At 40.5% G+C, this 9,940-nt stretch overlaps 1 pseudogene; it reads right to left on the reverse strand.

Annotated features, from left to right (window-relative positions):
* Positions 1-9,215: 9,215 nt before the first annotated feature.
* On the reverse strand, positions 9,216-9,699 carry LOC147372627 (SRA stem-loop-interacting RNA-binding protein, mitochondrial pseudogene; annotated as a pseudogene).
* Between the last annotated feature and the right edge of the window lie 241 nt (positions 9,700-9,940).

Genomic DNA, 9,940 nt, shown 5'->3' on the forward strand with positions numbered 1-9,940 from the left:
AGAGCAAGAGATGAGTCCACGCTGCCATGCAGGCAGCATCCCCTAGTCTAAGGGGAGGGACGCAGTGCAGCACTCAGAGCCTCAGGACAAGTCCAGTCTCTCTACTTTGCAGCCACTTCTCAGCCTTTATTTTCCTTCTGCAGCTTGAGCTGACATGTCATTCCCTACATATCAGCCATTGGTACCAAATCACTGTGGGCCATTTTAACAAATTACTTTTGCTCTTAGATGATGAGGATCACTGTCACTGAGTCATTGGTAGGTCATCATCCCACTGCTGTATTGGGTGTGTATGTAGTCATCTGTCCTTGGAGTGGGCAGGAGAATTGTTTCTGGAGTCAGGCCGGACCAAGGTTTCCACTGAGAGCTGCCCATAGCACCTTAGGCAGAAGATAAGACAAGAGCATGGTCCAGAATAGAAGTAAAGATTTCCCCTAAGACTGTGAGCTCACTGTCATGTCTGATTTACAGAAGAAGAGGCAAATGAGAGATTAAGTAATAAATTAAAAAAACAAGACAATCAGAATTGGATGAGAATAAGGAGTAAGAAAAGAGGAGAGGACTTCCCTGGTGCTACCGTGGATAAGAATCTGCCTGCCAATGCAGGGGACATGGGTTCTATCCCTGGTCCAGGAAGAGTCCACATGCCTCAGAGCAACTAAGCAGATGCCCACAACTATTGAGCCTGTGCTCTAGAGATCACGAGCTGCAACTACTGAAGCCAGAGCACCTAGAGCCTGTATTCTGCAGTAACAGAAGCCACCGCAATGAGAAGCCAGCACATCGCAACTTGAGAAAGCCCACATGAGGCAAGGAAGACCCAGCACAGCCAAAAGTAAACAAATATACAAAAGAGCAGAATAAGGAGTCTGAGACTTAAAGTAGTCAAATGGCGAGCGAATATTTGAAACTTACTTTCTTACGGAGCCACAGAATCCTGAAGCTAATCAAAAGAATGTTCCTAAGGCTCTGAAGTCAATTCCAAAATAGCAATTCCAAAAATGTTTTTATCAGTGACTCGGTGACACTGAAATAAGCGTATAAACATCCCAAGATGTCTACTTTGAGGAGGAAAAAAAGCACCATCCTTGAGTGTGTGAATTCTGGCATATTTGCTAAACATCAGACATATTTCTTCAGAGTGACTCTTTAAATATGCAGTATGTTTAGAAAAACCAACCTGGAACACTGGTGTGTTTTATTTCTTTATTGCTAGAGGTCCTATCTTTTTCTTTGTTGTTTTTCCTCAAAACACAGAGTCTTCTTACTTGAAAGTATTTATGTGTGTACGAGAGGACAGGAGATTTCTGTGAATTGTTCTATGAAACTTTTTTCCCCTACATTACTGCATTCTCACACATCTTTCTCTGTGGGGCAGAATGACTATGTTTTTCTTTATAGCCTTCAGTTGGCAAATCCGTGGGGACTCTACATGGCATGGCTCATGATAACTTTCTAGTTCTGAAAGATTTGGGGGGAAATGATACTAACTTTATATCAGAAGATGAAGTGATTCGACTTCATTTGAAACCTTTATCGGTCTGACTCCATGAGGGAGAGGTGCCCTGGTTAGCCAGGTTGCAGTCGGTCTGGTAACATATCTGATGACTGTGACTCAACTTACAGTTTGCATTACAGAAGTTCACTTTGAGATTTGGGCTAAGTCACTTTGCCTTCTGGAATTTCATTTTCTTCTCTCAGTGCTTCCCATCCGTTTCACCAAGATTCTATGAATATTAACATCAAAAGGCTTTGAACTCTCCTAAAGAAAGGAATGCCTCAAAATATGGGGCAATAAGTGCTCTGAAAAGCATCATTTCATGCTGATCATATAAATAATCTGGGGGGTTTTACCAAGAGAAAAGTTACTTTGTACTGCTGCTGCTGCTGCTAAGTCACTTCAGTAGTGTCCAACTCTGTGCCACCCCATAGACAGCAGCCCACCAGGCTCCGCCATCCCTGGGATTCTCCAGGCAAGAATACTGGAGTGGGTTACCATTTCCTTCTCCAATGCATGAAAGTGAAAAGTGAAAGTGAAGTCGCTCAGTCATGTCCAACTCTTCGCGACCCCATGGACTGCAGCCTACCAGGCTCCTCCGTCCATGGGATTTTCCAGGCAAGAGTACTGGAGTGGGGTGCCATTGCCTTCTCTGTACTTTGTACTAAATCCAGCGAAATAATGAAAATGAAAATGCTTCAAAGAGATAGAAACTTACATATGTCCTGAAGATGTATATATAAGAACACTTTAAAGGGGGTAGGAATAAAAGTGAATCAATAAGCAAACTGTTTGTAGGAGGCATTTTACGCTGTTGGCATGTTTGATTTACATTACTGTCATTCATATTTGATGGAGGACATCAAATGGGTGCAGAAGGCAAAAATCTGACAAAATCTTAACATCATTAGTCACCAGAGAAATGCAAACGAAACCACCATTAGATAACTACACACCCAGTTATATCCTAAAGATAGTAAATCAGCCACATATAAAGCTAGTGAAAGTGAAAGTCACTCAGTCATGTCTGACTCTTTGGGACCCCATGGAATATACAGTCCACGGAATTCTCCAGGCCAGAATACTGGAGCAGGTTGCTGTTTCCTTCTCCAGGGCATCTTCCCAACCCGGGGATCGAACCCAGGTCTCCCAAATCGCAGGCAGATTCTTTACCATCTGAGCCACCAGGGAAGCCCATATAAAGCTAGTAGGAGGGTTAAAAGACAAAAGGAGTAAAATCATCTTTATCCACAGTAAGTAGTTGAGAGATAAACAGAACAAAAGTCTTAAAATATGACGTCAAATACAGTAAAGCTTGTGGGCAAGGAGTGAAAATGCAGGGTTACTAAAATCTTTTGAACTTAAGAAATCAGTAACAAATAATCACATACATAAATACATACATACATTTTGGGGAATATAATCACAATTATCAACGGACATGAGTTTGAGTAAACTCTGGGACTTGGTGATAGGCAGGGAGGTCTGGTGTGCTGCAGTCCATGGGGTGGCAAAGAGACTGAACTGAATGTAGTATCTTTGTACAGTGACTCAAGGTAACTAGACATTGTAGTAATCATTTGGAAACATACAAAAGTATCACATCACTATGCTTTGTAACAGGAACTAACACAGTGCTACATAGGTCACCTATTCTTCAAAAACAAACCCATAGAAAAAGAGATCAGATTTGTGCTTACCAAAGGTGGGTGCTGAGATGAGGAGGAATTGGATGAAGATGGTAAAAGGTAAAACTTCCAACTATAACATAACTACTAGGGGTGTAATGTCTATGACTAACATTGCTGTATTTATATGGTAAAGTTGTCCCATTACAAGAAAAAAGAATTTTCCTATTTCTTTAATTTTGTACCCGTATGAGATGATGGATATTCACTGAACTTACTGAGGAAATCATTTCATAATGTATGTAAGTCAAATCATTATGCTGTTTATCTTACACTCTGTGCTGTATGTTAACTATATTTCAATAAAAGTGAAAGGAAAAAAAGTGAGCCAGATAGGTGCTCCAGTGGAACGTAATAAGCATTTCATCAAGTTTCCCATTTTCTTTTCTACTGTAATGCTCTCATCCCTCCCCTCCTAACCAGAGAAGCTTCACTGAGCGGAGGGGGTAGCTCTTTTCCATTTCAGCCTTTATTAGTTTCTTTCCCCACCCACCACAATGTGCACCCCACCCTATCTGACTCCAGTCTGGATAACCTATGACCTCTTATCTCTTCATTGTGTTTTAATTTTTCTCTTTCCAAACCTTCCAAGACAGGTTTCTTTTTTTCAATTTATTTTTTAATTAGAGGGAAATTGCTTTAAAATATTGTGTTGGCTTCTGCCATACAACGACATGCATCAGCCATTAAGTATAACTATGTTGCCTCCCTTTTGACTCTCTCCCCCACTCCATAGCTTGTCATAGAGGACCGCATTGAGCTCCACATGTTATACATCAACTTCCCATTAGCTGTTTTACATATGGTAAAATGTACATACATTTACAACTTCCTTGGTGGCTCAGATGGTAAAGAATCTGCCCTCAGTGCGGGAGACCCAGGTCCTGGAGTAGGTAATGGCTATCCATCCCAGTATGCTTGCCTGGAGAATTCAGTGGACAGAGGAACCTGGTGTGCTATGGTCCATGGGGTGAAAAGAATTGGACACAACTGAGCGGCTTAACACACTTACATATGGTGATGGATACGTTTCAAGGCTACTCTCTCAACTCGTCCCACTCTCTCTTGCCCCTTCTATGTCCACAAGTCTATTTCCTATGTCTGTGTCTCTATTCCTGTCTTGCAAATAGGTTCATCAGTCCCATTTTTCTAGATTCTATATATATGCATTAATATATGATATTTATTTTTCTCTTTCTGACTTAATTCACTCTGTATAACAAGTTCTAGGTTCATCCACCTCACATAGTGGATTAACTCACATTGGTCCAAACAGCAATCACCAAAAAATCTACAAACACTAAATGCTGGAGAGGGTGTGGAGAAAACGGAGCCCTCCTGTATGGTTGGTGCGAATGTAAATTGATATAGCCACTATGGAGAACAGCATGGAGAGTCCTTTTAAACAACTAGGAATTAACTACCATATGACCCAGCAATCCCACTATGGGGCATATGCCCTGAGAAAATTGAAAAAGACACATGCACCCCAATGTTCATCACAGTACTATTTAAAGTAGCTAGGACATGGAAGCAACCTAGATGTCCATCCACAGATGAATGGATGAAGAAGTTGTGGTCCGTGTATACAATGAATATTACAAAGACGAAAAGCACATGTTTATTACCAAAGGTCTTTTTAGGAAAGGAAACTAAAAATTATTCAACATATTCTATGTACTAGGCGTTTACATACCTTATTTAATTTGTCATTATCCCTTAGATGATTTAAGTATTACTACCCCCATTCTTAGAAGAGAAAACAAAACTTTTTAAAGCAATCTTCTCTTTTTTATTTTTTTATTAAAGGATAATTGCTTTACAGAATTTTGTTGTTTTCTGTCAAACCAGGTAGGACTTGAGGCTAGATCTGACTGCCAAGTTCACATTCTCTTCTTACACAGACTTCCTCTTAGCTCTCCTGTAATAGCTCTGCTGGATCATATACGTGTTAAAGTGTTCCTGTCATCTTATGTTGGGGGCTTTCCAGGTGGCTCAGTGGTAAACAATCTGCCTGCAATGCAGGAAACACAGGTTCAATCCCTGGCTCAGGAAGATCTACTGGAGTAGGAAATGGCAACCTACTCCAGTATTCTTGTTTGGAAAATTCTTGTTTGAACAGAGGAGCCTGGCAGGCTACAGTCTATGGGGTCACAAAGAGTTGGACATAACTGAGTAGGCACGCACACCATCTTATGTTTAGATCAGATCAGTCGTGTCCGACTCTTTGCAACCCCATGAATCACAGCATGCCAGGCCTCCCTGTCCATCACCAACTCCCGGAGTTCACTCAGACTCACATCCATCGAGTCAGTGATGCCATCCAGCCATCTCATCCTCTGTCGTCCCCTTCTCCTCTTGCCCCCAAATCCCTCCCAGCATCAGAGTCTTTTCCAATGAGTCAACTCTTCGCATGAGGTGGCCAAAGTACTGGAGTTTCAGCTTTAGCATCAGTCCTTCCAAAGAAATCCCAGGGCTGATCTCCTTCAGAATGGACTGGTTGGATCTCCTTGCAGTCCAAGGGACTCCCAAGAGTCTTCTCCAATACCACAGTTCAAAAGCATCAATTCTTTGGCACTCAGCCTTCTTCACAGTCCAACTCTCACATCCATACATGACCACAGGAAAAACCACAGCCTTGACTAGATGAACCTTTGTTGGCAAAGTAATATCTCTGCTTTTGAATATGCTATCTAGGTTGGTCATAACTTTCCTTCCAAGGAGTAAGCATCTTTTAATTTCATGGCTGCAGTCACCATCTGTAGTGATTTTGGAGCCCAGAAAAATAAAGTCTGACACTGTTTCCACTGTTTCCCCATCTATTTCCCATGAAGTGATGGGACCAGATGCCATGATCTTCGTTTTCTGAATGTTGAGCTTTAAGCCAACTTTTTCACTCTCCTCTTTCAATTTCATCAAGAGGCTTTTTAGTTCCTCTTCACTTTCTGCCATAAGGGTGGTGTCATCTGCATACCTGAGGTGATTGATATTTCTCCCAGCAATCTTGATTCCAGCTTGTGTTTCTTCCAGTCCAGCGTTTCTCATGATGTACTCTGCATATAAGTTAAATAAACAGGGTGACAATATACAGCCTTGACATACTCCTTTTCCTATTTGGAACCAGTCTGTTGTTCTATGTCCAGTTCTAACTGTTGCTTCCTGACCTGCATACAGATTTCTCAAGAGGCAGATCAGATGGTCTGGTATTCCCATCTCTTTCAGAATTTTCCACAGTTTATTGTGATCCACACAGTCAAAGGCTTTGGCATAGTCAATAAAGCAGAAATAGATGCTTTTCTGGAACTCTCTAGCTTTTTCCATGATCCAGCGGATGTTGGCAATTTGATCTCTGGTTCCTGTGCCTTTTCTAAAACCAGCTTGAACATCAGGAAGTTCACAGTTCACATATTGCTGAAGCCTGGCTTGGAGAATTTTGAGCATTACTTAGCTTATCCTTTAGATTGTTAGCTTTACAAGTATGAAAGAGTATTATTACTGGGATTTCCCTAGTGGTTCATGGTTAAGACTGTGCTTCCACTGCAGGGTGTGTGGTTTCAATCCCTGGTCAGGGAACTAAGATCCCACATGCTATGCTGTGCAGCCAAAATAAAATTAAATTAAAACAAAATTTTTTAAAGAGTATTTTTCCTGTATAACCTAGAATAATGGGAGTTTAATAAATTTGGCTGACAGATTTTATTAAGATCTATTTTATTTATTGCTTTGTTTATAAAAGCAATACATGATCAACATTAAAAGATGAAAAACTAAGACAATCACAAAGAAGAAAATAAATCATACAGGACCCCACTACCCCGGGATATCTGATTATTGCTATTTTGTTATTTCCATGTTTTTTCCTTCACATATAACCTTTGGAAACAGAACTGGCATCATATTGTACATATCTTTCATATTGTTTTTTAATTAGATTTTTGATACTTGGAATCATTTTCCCATGCCATTTAATATTCTTCTACAACAATGATATTCTGCTGTAGTTATTTAATCATTTTCCTATTATTGTTCCTTAAGATTTTTACAATAAATAATGCTTGATGAATATGTCTATAGATGCATCTGTGTACATCCTGCTTTCCTAAGAATAAACTCCTGTATATGAAACTGCAACTATTCGCTACTTTATGTGTTATCAAACTGGTTTCCTATGAAATTGTGCCAATTAACCCTTCTATGAGCAGTAGATGGAGCACCCAATTACCGACAGCTTTGGCAGTGGTTGGTATTATTGTGTTCATTGTTAATTATTACCAGGATAATAAATAGAAAGTGATATGTCTTCTATCTGTTGTGTCTCGGCTGTGAGTGAGTCTAAACAAATTTTCATAAATTAGGTACCCATGATTTGCAAAGTACCTATTTATGTCTTTTACCTACTTCTCTGCTAGGATGTATTTTTTATTGATTGGTTAGCTTTCTATACATTGAGGCTTTTTTTTTTTCCTTCTTATGTTGCAAATGTTTTTTCTAGTTTCATTTACTTAAGAAAAGCCTCTATTTTTAAATGGTTAGAGATTCTCAAGAAGTTGTAAAAGATAGTACAGAGTGCGGGAACCCTCCATCAAGCTTCGTGCACTGATAACATCTTATATTAACTGTAGTACATTATCTAAACCAAGAAACTAACATCGGTGCAAAACAGTTAGATACACTATAAACAATACAGATGTCTTCAGTTTTCCTTAAATCTACTAACAGCAATTTGAATCATAAAATTTAATGCAGCCATTCTTATTTTTTTTTTTATCCTTTATATTCCCATGTCCAGTTTGACATGATAGAAGCTTGGAAGTTGCTACTCCCTCTTAACAAGAGGTGGAAAACTGAAAATACTGAAAGTCAACAACTCTTCTTGGATCCATAAGACAAGTTCACAGGGAAAATCGCTGCCCTCAAGACTAGAGAGATAGGTGGATACAAAGTTGTGGCTTCAGAGAGTCAAGACTCACAATAAGAAATCACCGTAAGAACCAGTGCTAGGATAGGAAAATATGAATTATAATCAATGAATTGCTGGAGTCCCAGTGCAGATAAGTCCAAGAATTAAAACTCCAAAGGAACTCATCATAGGGAGGCCCCAACAATATCGTGATATTAACACCCAGGTATTCAAACAGACTTCCAAAGTAAACTTTGGAGACAAATCCTCTTTAGCTTCTGCAGGGGTGGGGGCAGGGGGAGGAACTATTTTGAAATACCTCAGAGCACCCTATTTTTTTTTAATGATAGTTCTCTTTTTTTAACATGTACAATTTTATTTATTTTTGGCTATTCTGGGTCTTCATTGCTGTGTGGGCTTTTCTCTAGTTGCAGCAAGCAGGTGTGACTCTTCAGTTGTGTTGCATGGACTCCTCATTGCGGTGGCTTCTCTTGTTGCAGAGCACAGGCTCTAGTAATTGTGGCTTATAGGCTCAGTAGTTGTGGCTCCTGGGCTCTGGAGCGCGGGCTCAATAGTTGTGGTACACAGGCTTAGTTGCTCCGCCGCACGTGGGATCTTCCCAGACCAAGGATCAAACCCATGTCTCCTGCATTGGCAAGTGAATTCTTTGCCACTGAGCCACCAGGGAAACCTAGAGCACCCTGTTTGTAACAAGACTTGCCCTCAGGGGAAACTGCTTGTCAAGAGCTTAATCCACTCAGGTAGCATCAGAGCCTAACTGAACTGGGGAAGGGAAATATCCTACTCCAGCCCTCCCTAGCCATCCTATGCCCTCTAAAAGGGGAGAAATAAAGCCTGAGAAACACTTGTGAAGTTCACAGTCCAGAGGTAGAGGCTTACTGAAAGACTGAGATCCATCTACAGGACTATAGAACGCTTCTCCTGATCCCACACTTCACCACATTAACTAAAGGTCCGTTTACTACAGTTCCCATTACCTGGTACAGCACATCTAGCTATCAAGAAAAAGTTACAAGGCATACCAAAACGCAAAAAAATACACCCTGAAGACACAGCTCAAACATCAGAACCAGAAAAGGCAGGAATGTTAGAATTATCAGATGGGGAATTTTTTTTTCAGTTTGTTTACTTTATTTAACAGTGATGGTCTCAAAAATCTTTATCTTCATCAGATGTTTGATCCCTTTGCAAAGCTTTAGGTTTTTGAGCTTGAACATGGAACTTCATTCCATGAATAACATGGTTTTCCTGTTATCATGTATTAAGTTCTTTTTCTGAAGAAAATTGAATCCAACCCATACCTCTGTGAAAACCAGTCTTTTTGTCAAAAGGAACAGTGCACGCTGGTACCTGGCCAAACTGTGCAAATAGCTCACTTGGAGGCCACAGTCCAGGGAATTTTTCCAACAAATGCAACCAGCCAGTGGACATTCATACACAACACCATAGCACCCCTCATTGCCAAAGCCAGTTATCATTTTTTTCAAATGAAGAATTTAAAACAGTTGTGATTAATATGCTAGGGTACTATAGATAGAGAACCTGCAACAACAGATAGATGATGGAAACACAAGCAGCATGATGGAAATCCTAAGAAAGAACAAAAATGAAATGCTAGAGGTAGGCCTTCTCTGGCAGTCTAGTAGCTGAGAGTTTGCCTCTGAATGAGGGGGACAAGGGTTCAATCCCCGGTCCAGGAGGATCTCACATGCAGCGAAGCAACTGAGCCCGTGCGCCATAACTAATGAACCCACATGCCGCAACTACTGAAGCCCACATGCCTAGATCCCATGCTCTGCAACAAGAGAGGCCGTCACAGTGAGAAACCTGCAC

The sequence above is a fragment of the Bos grunniens genome, chromosome 5 (genome assembly GCF_055505025.1).
Source record: "Bos grunniens cultivar Pamir isolate PY7600 chromosome 5, Bosgru_T2T1.0, whole genome shotgun sequence".
Taxonomy (NCBI): domain Eukaryota; kingdom Metazoa; phylum Chordata; class Mammalia; order Artiodactyla; family Bovidae; genus Bos; species Bos grunniens.